The following is an 11,060-nucleotide window of genomic DNA, read 5'->3' as shown; positions in this document are numbered from 1 at the left end:
ATAGTTTGCTTAAATCTTGGGTTCTGTTAGTATAATTTCACTCTAATAATGAGCAGTACCCTGCAATTCACTTTCCCCCTGAATAAAGCTGACATCCTGGCTTCATCTACTATTTCATTTATTTTGTTTTTGTTGTTGCAATTTGCTCATTATTTCCAAGATGTGACAATTGTAGAGACTTTTATGTATCTGCTAATTAACATCAAAATTATAATAATGCCAAAATGGATAGGAATACATTGTTGGACAAGTAAGAAAATTTTGTTTAGCTCTAACAGAAGGAGAAAATGCTGGTCAGCTCTTCCTGAGGCTCTTTTAGCATACAAAGCATTTTGATCTCTCCCAGATTAAAGTCTATTTATTTTGGTCTTATACTATCTGATATGATTTCTAACAGCACATTCTCTCAAGGGCTCTAATATAATTTCAGAAACCAAAGCTTCTCAATACTGCAATTCTATAAAAACAGTTTCTGTTCGTGAGAATTTTTGCAAAATTGCGGAATCAGTTCTGCTGTTTATCAAGGACATAATACTAAGAAACATTGTTCTTTGAGACGTGGCAACATTGACAACAGAGAACTGATAAACTTTGTTCTTTAAAATGGGAAGACCTTGAGAAATTGTTATTAAAAACAAAAAGGTTCTACTCTGAGGGTTGCTCTTTTATTGTTTTTGATATTATTGTAATTTTCTTCAGTATTGAAAAATGCTTTAAAAAGAAACCAGTGGAACATAAAAAGTAAACATACCAAAATATAAAATACTGAATATACCAACTATTGGTGAAGATGAGGAGAAACTAAAGGTTTGTACACTGCTGGAGTATAAATTGGAACTAATATTTTGGGAAATGTTTGACATGATCCCCTAAAGTTGAACATTACAGAGGTTAACAGAGAACATTTAATGCTTTTCATAGCAGAGTGGCATGACTAAACAGATAGTGGAGAAATGATCTCCACAGAGAGAGATACGTATACTCCGGGGCACATATAAGACTATCTAGTCTGGCCTAGGAAGTAAATATCCAAAATTCATTTCTTTTCATTTTATTTATAAACATTTATTTACACTTTTAAATGCTTATAATAAATCACTTATACTCTAACATATTATATATTTTATAAAAATATGGGGTATCAACAAATTTTTCACAGTAGTGACAATAAAAAATAGAAATCTCTGCTTTATGGGACTCATAACCTACCTAAGTTCTCCCACTTGTCTTCTCCTTGATTTGCATTGTTTGGGATTATAATATTATAAAAGACTAATCTGAACTTCCTAGATTGCCTATATAACTAATTTTGCTGTTCACAGAAGTTGCCATTGATCATTAAATGTTTAAGATAATAATGAGAAACTGAACTGTTGTAAGCCAAGTTTTTATAAAAGGATTGGTTCTTGCCAACTTCAGACGATGCTACAAAATATGTGGGCCTACAATTATTCCATTTGGATTATATTATAATATAGGTTTTCACCGAAATATTACAAAGCCAAAATTTTAATGACAATGATTGTGGTTTTCTTTTTTTAATATCGACTTAATTTCTAAATTCTCTAATTGACTTTGAGACTTCAAAAATAATGAGTGAATATTTTTTGGATACCTGGAAAATTCCTAAGAAAATCAGAATCCATAAGCACAAAGCATCAGACATACCAAGTTGCAATGCAATAATTTTTATTTAGAGTTTTACATATAAAAGTATTTATTTTTTACAAAGTTCAAATTAAAATGGTAAAATCAATATGGTATATGCATCACCTTATATTTTGAGAAGTTAATTATATTTTAAAGCTTAAGGTTAAACCTTTCTATAATATGAATACATTTGTGTGTATCTGGGTCTGTATGTTTAAATATATACATATAATGATACATTAATATAAAGAAGAGCAACCTAGGAATAACAGAAAGGAGAGGACTAAACAGTTAAAATGAAAAATGATCTTAGAATATATAATTTGCGTTCACAATGAGATTATATAGACTTATTATTTATTTTTCATATATTCTATCCAGATTGCAAAAAGATTTAATATGTCTCACGTGTATGTATATTGTCAACTCAAAATAGTTACTCTGTGTCCTTTTATACAGTCTCTTATCATATTCATAAATTCTGCATTTAAGGAAAAGCTAAAATTTTTAGTTATTGCTGTGCTTCTTTTTGTTATTTTTAAATTTTATTTTATAGTTCTTTTTTATTGAAGTGTAGTTGACATATAATATTCTATTAACTTCAGGTGCTATGTTTATTTTAAATGTTGCATTGTCACTCTGGTTAACAAGGTAGCCAATACTAAAACTCTTCCTTGTTCTTAGGTAACTATGTTCTAATTTTAATTGAGCAGCCAGATTCCCCTAATAGACAGACCCTTTTGTTATTTTCTTCTCCAAAATCTAACCCTAAATTTAGAGTAATAAAACTGTCAAGATGTCTCTTACACACAAATCATTTTTGGCAGTTTCTAGATGGCTAGAACATAATACAAAAGGCTTATTCCCTCACCTTATAAAAGGAGGAATAAAAACAGACTAAACTATATTTGGTGTGTTCTTTATTTTGTAACTGAATTCACAGTGTTAGAAGAACCATTATTTTTTTTCAGATATGCATTATAGAAAAACTGTCAAATCAAAGAGAGAAAATCAACTCCTACGTTAATTTTGTATAGCTAAAGTACTATTGATATAAATATGTTTCAGCAACTGCCTCTTCAGGGTATGTAGAAGCATGCTCTTATGTGCATGGGCAGACACAAAAACTTTTTACAAATTTATGTATAAGATTTTATACTAGGTCATTATTCCTTGCTTATTAGTGATGATTGTGGTCCACACTTTATGGGAAGGTTTTTAAAGCCCTGGAGATTTGTCAATCACAATTCATAAAATGTTTTACACTAACTTTTAACAAATATTGCCTAAGTCTCTAAGAAAAGGTCATGGTTAGGTCCATATATTTACATATTTTACCCAGTAGGGAAATCCAGGCTCCTATCCTGATATATTCAATCACTCTAATAAATTAACCAAAGCCTGTCATTCTTGTATCTTCCTCCCCTGCACACATGAACCTAAGGGCTCTTGCCATAAGCTACTGATTGATGGTTGGGTATAATGGAAGAAAGTCCCAAGAAAGTTAGCCTTAGAGCTGCAATGAAATGGATTGTATAAAAGATAGGAAATTCAAGTTTTCCAAGACTGCTTCAGCCCAAAAGTAAACTTCAAGAGGTAGACTGCTGATCCAAGAGGAATGGAACAAGAATTAGTTAGTGACAATTGGAGGACCAAGTGAAATTATAAGAAAAATCTAATTGTGATTGTTTGCATTGGGATGTTTTAGGTATTGTGCTTGATATTTTCTATTCGGACAGTCTTATACTACAAAGTTTTTATCTTTTCCTTTTTTCTTCTCTTCTTCATCCTCCTCTTTAAAATTCTAACTGTCATAAATAAAATCTTTAAAAAAATTCCAACTGTCAAAATCACAGGGTAACGGAAGTATCACACTCCTCAAGTGGTATGAAATTCAAGTGATTCTCCAAAAACTCCATGTTAAGAATGTTATGTTTTAGCTCATGTCATCAGACTTTGGGATTCAACAGGTTAAATTCTTCAGAATATTGCAATATGGAGTATAGTCCATTAGAATTCAGAAACATAAAATTTCCTATATGTTTATTACATTTTAATGTAAAAACAGGCCATAAATGTGAATTTTCAGGGGAATAAAAAGACTTAAAGATGGTGACTCTAGATATATGGGAGACTGTTCGAAATGCCCACTCTTTATATATTGCCAGGGAGGCATATGGCAAGATGGTTACATGTTTGATATTTCCAGTATGACAAGCAGACTGTTAGATATTAATTTATTTCTCAATTCTGCTACTTATTAGTTGTATAATCTTAAATAAGTTCCTTAACTTTGGGGTGCCTCATTTTCTTCATCTATAAAGTGTGTGTAATCTTAATGTCTATATCTAAAGTTGACAAAAGTAATTGAAACAATACTGCAGTTTATCAGATATCAAATCAAATTTGTTACTGCACCCATATAAGAAATGTCACATTTGAAGGTAAAATCACCTAATTAGAATTAACAAGCCTACCATCAAGAAACAAATATTATATTTGATAACAATACCTAAAGAGACCTTTCAGGTAACTGGTGCTTGTTTTGTGGTCTAAAGAGTCTCTGCCTTGCAGATATGAAAGAATATCTTTTCTGGCAGGTCAGGAACCTTGGAAATTTGGGGGCAACTCTGCACAGTAAGGTATTGCAAACAGATGGAGATGAATTTCTTGGTACACATTCTATAGCTCTGGGTAAGGTAAAAATGGTAAAGGGCATTTCTGAAATAATAGGGACCATTTAAAACAGAGCTTTGGGGGCACTTAGGTGGCTCAGTTGGTTAAGTGTCTGACTCTTGGTTTTGGCTCAGGTCGTGATCTCAGGGTCATGAGACTGAGCCCTGCATAGGGCTCCATGCTCAGTCAGGAGACTGCTTGAAGATTTTCTCCCTCTGCCCCTCCACCCATGTGCTCTCTCTCTCTCTCTCTCTCAAATAAATAAATAAATCTTAAAAAAAATAAAACAGAGCTTTGTATTCCTTTCATAATCTTCCAGCAAAAGTTATCAGGTCTCGGTAGCTTCTCACCCTGAAAGTTGTTAATTATACAATAAGAAGGAATGTGTATATTTAGTGATGTTTTTGATGCACTTATGTGACTATCTGAGGTTGTGTGTGAAAAGAACACACTCTGAAAGCCCAGGTTCATAAACAAAATTAATTTGTTACCATTAAGATTGATTTACTTTGAAATTTTATTTAGAAAATTTTCCTAGATGTTGGAAACTGATTTAAAGGAATAATATAAGTAAAAACCTTTCTGATAATCATGATGGTAATAGCGGTATATAAAGTAAGACTATGTCTACTTTTTGCTATATTTAAAAGTTGTATAGAAAATGATTACTCAAACAGTAAGTTAAAGTGAGAATGATTATTGCTTTTTGGAGGAGGAAACCAGAGGAGTGACAGTCAAAGAAAAGAAATTGTCCCCAAACTAAGGAACGGGCAAACTATATATTCTGCATCTTTGTTTCAGCTTGAAAAAAAATTACTGGCACTAACATTACTTAGTGATCTGTTTCCAATCTCTGTTGACTATGTTTCATGCTTTCCTGATAGATGTCCCTATTTACGCACTATTGCTGGAAGACAAAACCAAGCCCCAATATCAGGCAGATATATTTTGAACATTTGCTACTTAAATGCACCTGCCTTTTATCTTCTGACTGATAGCATGTACCATCCTGTTACAAACTTCCTTGATAATAATTGGAACATTATGTGTTTAAGGACATTATGTGTTTAAAACTTTGTGAAAGGAAATGTTAATTAGTATAAAAATCTACTTGTTTATGTAAGCATTTCTAGTTCCCACATTTGTAATCATTTCATTTCAAAATCCTTTCCGACCTGGCACACTCTCTTTCAAATGACTTTGTCATCTTCTTGGTTCCCTTGCTGGTGAGTTAATAAAATTTGACACCCTAGAGATAAATTTATTTAAAGCAAATTTTTATCAGATAATATACAAAGCATGTAACAGTTGTTAAGACATAGGTCTAGACCAATAACCAACACTGGCTATAAGCAAATAGTATGGCCATAAGAATGTATACTGGCTGCCCACCTCTAGTGCAAGAACAGGAGAAAAGAACTTCCTGGAGATATAGAGAAAAACACTCAGATATAGAGAAAAAACTTCCACTCAGATATAGAGAAAAACAAACTAGTCAGTGAGTCACTGCCAGGGCCAAAAGGGGCTGAGAAATTGCTGGTCAAATGGGTGGGAACATGGTGGTGAAGGACAGAGTGTTTCCAGGGGAGAGAATTGAACTCCCTCTGACAAATCTCTGGTCAAATGTGTGGGAACAAGGTGGTAAAGGACAAAGTGTTTCTAGTGGAGAGAAATGAACTCCCTCTGACAAATCTCTGGTCAAATGTGTGGGAACATGGTGGTAAAGGACAAAGTGTTTCCAGTGGAGAGAAATGAACTCCCTCTGACACATTGCACACAGGGATACAAGTTTGAGTTTGCTTCATTTGGGGGATTTTGTGTTCCTGAGTTGATACTAAAAGACTACTTACAACAAATGGCTAGTGAAACTGTGAGGTAGACTGCTTGGAGTGATTTAATAGTAAGATTTAGAAAAAAAAAAAAAGTAAAACTGCTGAAGATCTGACAACTGCATTATCACAGTGCACAGGAATTAAAAACAACAACAACAACAAGCAGCTCTTGTCCCACTCTGAGATAGCAGGTTAGAGTTGCAGTATAGACACAGCTCTTCTTGGGATTAACAAGCCAAGAGCGGGACCCTTTGTGGTCTTTCTTGAGGACTCTAAAGTGACAAGGAGCCATCTGACTCTCTAGGAGACCCATAAAAGAAGGACTAGGTCGTATCAGAATTATTCTTATATGTACATTAAATAGAGGTTATCATCATTTTCTCATAAAAATATATGTGTGAGACTATTCACAAGGCCCACTGTCAAGCCTTTATAAATTGTCAAGGAGGTTTATTCCAGGATGGTTACATATTTGATATTCTCAATATAATAGGCAATTTGATAGATAAGAATTTATTTCTCAGCTCTGCCACATATTAGTCATGTGATTGTAAGTAAGTTCCTTAACTTGTATATTACCTTAGTTTCCTGAATACATAAATATAAAATGTGAGTAATCTTAATATCTACCTCTAGGGTTGATACAAGTAATCAAAACAATATTGTAGTTCACTTGAAATGAAAACATCTGAGAATTTCCAGGAAACTTCTGAAAAAGAAGTGGGGAAGACTAATGCCATCATATATGAAGCCATATAAACAAAGTGACAATGATTAAAAGTGTTTAGTACTAACCTACCTAGGTATATAGTAAGAGGCTAATGAAGGCATAACAAGAGTAGAAGAAAGAGAAAACAAAGCCCCAAATGAACTACAGGGTATCTGAAGGTACACATAGTTTATTAATGAATGTGAATAGAGATGAGAAATCCAGCATGGATTTTCTATGCTCTGGAAAAAGTCCTTGGGGTATTTGTCTGTGCTTAATTCCTGGTTTTCTACTAAAGCAGTGCTTTTAATAAGACTCTTTTGTTTCAGGATTACTAATTGCTCTCACCTTTGGTGGCCTTGTCATTTCCTCCTATAACTCCAAGGAGGCTTGAAACTTTGTTTTGAATGGGCAATATTTGAAGATACTGGATTAAGGACAGGACAGAGCAGAAGAATCAGCAAAGAAATGTTTATATCAAAGAAGGAATTTTTTAAAAAGTTTTTATTTAAATTCCAGTTAGTTAACACACAGCATAATATTAGTTTCAGGTGTACAATTTAGTGATTCAACACTTGCATACAACAGTGGGTGCTCATCACAGTAAGTGCACTCCTTAATCTCTATGACCTATTTCACCCATCCTCCCCACCCACCTCCCCTCTGGTAACAATCAGTTTGTTCCCTATAGTTAAGAGTCTGTTTCTTGCTTTGCCTCTCTCTCTTTTTCCCCCCTTTGTTCATTTCTTTTGTTTCTTAAATTCTGTATATGAGTGAAATCATATGATATTTGTCTTTCTCTGACTGACTTATTTCACTTAGCATAACACTCTCTGGCTCCATTCACATCATTGCAAATGTCAAGGTTCCATTCTTTTTTATTGGCTGAGTAATATTCCATGATACCACATTTTTTAATCCATTCATCAGTCAATGGACACTTGAGCTGTATCCATAATTTGGCTATTGTAGATAATACTTCTATAAACATTGCAGTGTGTGTATCCCTTTGAATTAATATTTTTTTATTCTTTGGGTAGGTACTTAGTAGTGCAATTGCTGGATTGTAGGGTAGTTCTATTTTTAACTTTTTGAGGAACCTCCATACTGTTTTCCAGAGTGGCTGCACCAGTTTGTATTCCCACCAACAGTGCAAGAGGATTCCTTCTTCTCCACATCCTCACCAACACTTGTTTCTTGCGTTATTGATTTTAGCCATTCTGTGACGTGATACCTCATTGTGGTTTTGATTTGTATTTCCCTGATGATGAGTGATGTTGAGCATCTTTTCATGTGTCTGTTGGCCATCTGGATGTCTTCTTTGGAAAAATATCTATTCATGACGTCTGCCCATTTTTTAAGTGGATAATTCATTTTTTGGTGTTGAATTCTATAAGTTCTTTTTATCACAACTAAACATTTATTATACCATTAAGAAGGAAAGCAATTACACTGATATATCAGAAGCTATATATATTTTTAAATGTAATATATGTGCATAGACTCTAAGCAGTATTTTAAATATACAATCTCTCCAAAAGAAAATATTCAACCAAAGATAAGATAGATAACTTTTAATATAAGTAAATGTTACAAGATTTTAAATGGCCAAACTGTGGAAAGAACCAAGATGCCCTTCAATACATGAATGGATAAAGAAGATGTGGTCTATATATACAACGGAATATTACTCAGCCATCAGAAAAGATGAACACCCAACTTTTGCATCAACATGGATGGGACTGGAGGAGATTATGTTAAGTGAAATAAGTAAAGCAGAGAAAGTCAATTATCATATGGTTTCACTTATTTGTGGAATATAAGGAATAGCATGGATGACATTAAGAGAAGGAAGGGGAAAATGAAGAGGGGAAAATCAGAGGGGGAGATAACCATGAGAGACTATGGACTCTGAGAAACAAACTGAATGTTTTAGAGGGGTGGGGGGTGGGGGAATGCGTTAGCCCAGTGATGGGTATTAAGGAGGGCATGTATTGCACGTAACACTGGGTGTTATATGCAAACAATGAATCGTGGATCACTACCTCAAAAACTAATGATGTACTGTATGGTGACTAACATAACATAATAAAAAAGAAGATTTTAAAATTAAAGTCATCATTAGCTTTTCCACAACACAATGTACAGAAATTTGCAAACTTCCTGTACAGAGCAGGATAATCTTTACTCTTGAATGAGGTATTCAATAACACATTGGTAATCTTTCACAAGTTCCTGAAAGCTTTCTTCCAGCTGTTCATGTTGCATGCTTATTTCTATTTGGTTCATCTGGTTTGTCAGTTCTTCTGGTCTGAGACATTTTCTCATTTTAGCAAGATCTCTGCTTTTTCTTATATGGGCTAATTAGTCTTCTTTTAAAGTCCAGTCTATAGCTTCTGTATTGTTCAGCATCACTCATGTCAGTTAACAGTAGTCAAAAGAATTTCATAAACCCGTCTAGCATGTTGCTTCTTTATTTTGAACTTCTGTTGTGCCTCTATTGCCATATGTTTGTTGAACCCTTGCATCAACTTTTCCTGAGAAAAACAGGGCAAATCTTGACAAAGCTTCACAAGCACAAAGTCTCTTAATTTCACATACTTTTTGGATGGATCTTCCTCTGTAATATCAAGAAGAGAAGAAGATGCAATTGTGTATCTATGAACTGTTTCAAAAAGTTGAACACCATGACCTAGACCTTGAAATGGAGTCAGTACCAGCATCTAACTTACACTGGGTTGAGTTTTGTCTGGGTACACATAGTACTTACAGACTCATGTAGCCTATGGTCACAAAGAGAATAGCTCCATCCTTATTATACTTCTCAAATACTAGAAAGTAGTGCCGTCTTTCATCAACCATGTCAATAAAACTGGCAGTTTCAATAAACCACATCAAAAAGGTCTGAGGCCTTTCATGATATTCTCAGAAGCCTCTACATGTCATGTCAGCCTTGTATATCTGAAAGGTAAATTTCCCCTCCTGTTGGACTGAGAACAGAATATATATGGCGTAAAGTTCCAAATGGCGTGAAATCAACTTCTTTTTCCAGTAAAGAGAGAAAAATCATTCATGTTTGTACAAAACCCAGGTAGAATTATTTGTCTAGTTTTGCCCTCTACATCATTAGCTTCTACACGATCAAAGTTTTCATCAACTTTAGATGCACACTCAACACAGAACATTGTTGACAGGCTACCAGCATTAGAGTTTAACAGGATCTTTAGACTTTTTTTTTTTTATTAAGGTTTTATTTATTTGACAGAGACATAGTGAGAGAGGGAACACAAGCAGGATGAGTGGGAGAGGGAGAAGCAGGCTTCCTGCTGAGGAGGAAGTCCAATGAGGGGCTCGATCCCAGGACCCTGGGATCATGACCTGAGCCGAAGGCAGATGCTTAACGACTGAGCCACCCAGGTGCCCCGGATCTTTAGACTCTTGTAACCGAAAGCAGTTTCGTCATCTCCAAAGAGTTGATGGGTATATTCAAGAAGGAAAGTTCTAATGTCATTCTCAAGATCTTCAAGAAAATGAATTAATTTTAGTTGGTGTCACATTTGAATTCTGCCAGTTTTTTCACTATACTCTCGTATAAAAACAAATTCTCCATACTACCATATCTGACCATTTCTGAGCTACAAGCACTTATGGCTGAAGAAGGATGAATCTATAAGTTCTTTATATATTTTGGATACTAACCCTTTATCAGATATGTCATTTGAAAATATCTTTTCCCAGTCTGTAGGTTGCCTTTTAGTTTTGTTGACTGTTTCCTTCACTGTGCAAAAGCTTTTTCTTTTTTTACTCCTATATTGTTTTATTTTCTAATTTAAAGTCAATTTATTAACATATAATGTATTATTAGTTTCAGAGGTGGAGGTCAATGATTCATCAGTCTGATATAATACCCAGTGCTCATTACAACAAGTGCTTTCCTTAATGTCCATCACCCAGTTATCCCATCCCCCACCCCCTCACATTCACCAACCCTCAGTTTGTTTCCTATGATTTTTTAAAATTTTATTTTATTATGTTATGTTACTCACCATACAAAACATCATTAGTTTTTGATGTGGTAATCCACGATTTATTGTTTTCGTATAACACCCAGTGCTCCATACAGTACATGCCCTCCTTAATACCTATAACCGGGCTAACCCATCCCCCCACCCCCTTCCCTCTAAAACCCTCAG

At 34.3% G+C, this 11,060-nt stretch overlaps 1 pseudogene; it reads right to left on the bottom strand.

Annotated features, from left to right (window-relative positions):
• Positions 1–9,051: 9,051 nt before the first annotated feature.
• Positions 9,052–10,495, bottom strand: LOC123834267 (histone acetyltransferase type B catalytic subunit-like; annotated as a pseudogene).
• Between the last annotated feature and the right edge of the window lie 565 nt (positions 10,496–11,060).

This window comes from Mirounga angustirostris, unplaced genomic scaffold (genome assembly GCF_029215605.1).
Source record: "Mirounga angustirostris isolate CCGP_5_RB_7025 unplaced genomic scaffold, mMirAng1.0.hap1 SCAF_11, whole genome shotgun sequence".
In the NCBI taxonomy this organism is placed as follows: domain Eukaryota; kingdom Metazoa; phylum Chordata; class Mammalia; order Carnivora; family Phocidae; genus Mirounga; species Mirounga angustirostris.
This window is presented reverse-complemented; position numbering and strand designations above follow the sequence as displayed.